The sequence below is a fragment of the Cicer arietinum genome, chromosome 2 (assembly GCF_000331145.2).
Source record: "Cicer arietinum cultivar CDC Frontier isolate Library 1 chromosome 2, Cicar.CDCFrontier_v2.0, whole genome shotgun sequence".
Classification (NCBI taxonomy): Eukaryota; Viridiplantae; Streptophyta; class Magnoliopsida; order Fabales; family Fabaceae; genus Cicer; species Cicer arietinum.
In genome coordinates this window covers 8122436-8125294 of record NC_021161.2, presented here as the reverse complement: position 1 = coordinate 8125294, position 2859 = coordinate 8122436, and positions in this window count along the sequence as shown.

Below are 2859 nucleotides of genomic sequence, written 5' to 3'. Positions count from 1 at the left end.
TTTATCTCTTTTGAACAAATAATTTTCATTTTAAAATAAAAGTATAATATATACTTTCAAATCTGAATTTTAAAACAAATACATGACAAGTTTATAATTATATTTGATATAAATCAACAATTTTAGAAAATAATTAAATGACATTGATTCTCATTTTCATTTTGGTTGATTACTTAATTCAAATACTTTTTAAACGCAATTCCCTTCAATTACTGAGTGGGGCATCCTTTAGTTCAAAATTTAATTTTTAATTTTTTAATTAATGTTATTAATATTCAAATCATCAAAAAATGTTATTTTTTAATATAAGCTAAATTACATCCCTTTGACTTAATTTTAGTTAACATTTTAGTCAGTTATCTTTTTTTTTCTTTCGAGTTGTTCATTTATTTTAATTTTAAGTGACAATTTGATATTTTATGTTTTAAAATGTCAACAATGTTTTTTTTTGTTACAAAAATTTAAAAAAAATCATCAAAGTATGAGTTTATTTGAATAATTGTTTACCTTAAATCTTTAAATAAACTTATATTTTCATTCTTTATTTGACATTGTTGAAGATGGAAATATGAGTTTATTTGAATATTTGAGTTATGGATTTGATAAAATTTGCATTATATTGAAGATGATTATTAATTTTATGGGTTTTGTTTGAATAATTTGATGATTTTTTTTTTTTTTGAATTTTTGTAAAAAAAAAAGGATAACATTATTGATATTTTAAAACATAAAATATCAAATTGTCACTTAAAATTAAAATAAAGGACCAAACTGAAAAATAAAAAAAATAAAAGACTAAAACATAAACTGAAATTAAATTAAGGGACTGTAATTTAGTCTTTAATATATTTAAAAAAATGGAGATTGGAGATATAATGACTATTAGTAATATTAAATATCTCTAATTAGTACACATTAATTCAATTGATAATATTGTTGAGACAAACTCTATATTTAAAGTTTTGATGAAAATAACCAAAGGTTAATTAAAAAAGTTAATTATGATTCTAAAATGTTATGTTAATTTAACATGTGTTTTTGAGTGGATTTAATTAAGAACAGAATCAAGCAAAACAGAAAAGACAGCAACAAGATCATTCTGCATCAAAACAAAGAATGATCTCCAGCTTCAAAAATTGTCTATCACAACATATTGGTCAAACTTTTTCTATCTCTTTATCAAAGAGTCTGCCCTGGAAATTTATTCATATCTAATCAGTACATGGCCATGAACAAGTAGGATTCATCCAAGCTCAAAAAGGCTATTTGATCTAAAAAATAAAAGGACTCAAAGACAGACAAAAGTCATGACAGTTTGAAAACTCTAAAAATCAAATGTCAAGAAAGTTCGATCAATCTTGACATATGACAAGACAATTGCAAAGGAAATCCAGAATGATTATTGAAGCTCAAGAAAGTTCAAACTGACAAAACAAGAACGTTAATCATTCTCCGTTTTCTGCACAATAACAGCAGCACTGCATCTCCTCTGAAATAGCTTGTAATTCCTCTCCAAACATCTCTAGCTACACTCAAGACTCAAGACAGAGAATGTACCATCCAAGATCAATGAAGAAACGTCAAGAATACTTTCTAAAAAAGGACAAAAGTGTTTTAAATGCTAAACCAATAAAGTCAAAAAGTTATTTCAAAGAAGAATTATTTTTATTATGAAATAATGTTTCAGTCAAAAAGTAGAGCCTCTCCAACAGCTCTTGTGTACCTTCATTCAGTGCCTCTACAACCTATAAATAGAAGGCCAATATCCAGAATCAAGGCAAGAAATTCAAGAGCTGAAACATCCATAAATCAATCACTTAAATACTTGAAATTCTGCTCGTTCGCAAAAACAGAGGTTGTCATACATTCTGTCATTTCGCAAAAAACAGTTGCTGATTTATATTCATACAGTAGATTGCGTAATTATCAGCAAACCCTTTGTAAAGAATCAATTCTCAAACAAGAGTTGAGAAATCTCAGATTCTGTCAAAACAATCAAATTGTAAAAACTCAAACTATAAGAGTTTCTTCATAGTTTGTTTAAGAGTATATTCTATCAAGGTTAGATAGGTGGAAAGTAATAGAGATTGAAATAGATCAAGGTTGATCTAGACTAGGTGTTGTAAGATCAAGAAGGTACTTTGTTTTTAAACACATAGTGGAAAATCTCAGTGTGAGGACTGGACGTAACCCACGTTGGGTGAACCAGGATAAAATTTTTGAGTAGTATTCTCTATCCTATCTCTTTATTTATCATACTGAATTGACTAACCAAGATAAAACATAAACCGATTTTCTGTTTTAAACTAATCAAGGAACATTCTCTGTTTTACATCAAAAACCAAGAACGTTCTCCGTTTTCTGTTTTCATAACCAAGATCAATCTTGAGTATTTTTCTTAAGTTTCAACAGGAACTTTTAAAAGGTGCATATTACAATTCAAACCCCACTTTCTTGTAAATCGATATTGTTACTTCAAATATATTATAAAGATTTCAGATGTCATGTTTTAAATATGTGTTCTAATTCCTACAAATATTAGTTATTGCCTATTGCCACACATATTTGTTTCTATACCACTCTACATGTCTTTAATATGAACAACTCAACAAATAGTAAAAAGAAAAAAGAAACACAACAAATAAATAATTCAAATACATAAACTATAAGTTGGAGAAACTGACCTTTCAATTTAAAATTGAAAGAAAAGAAAATAGTGTAGTAAATAGTTCACATTTTATCAAAAATAAAAAATTTAAATGTGGTAATAAAAATACTAATGGCAACTTCATTTAAGAAAATGAATATTTCGTTAATTTTTTATATAAACTTTTGTTATCCAATCATAGTGTCAATATA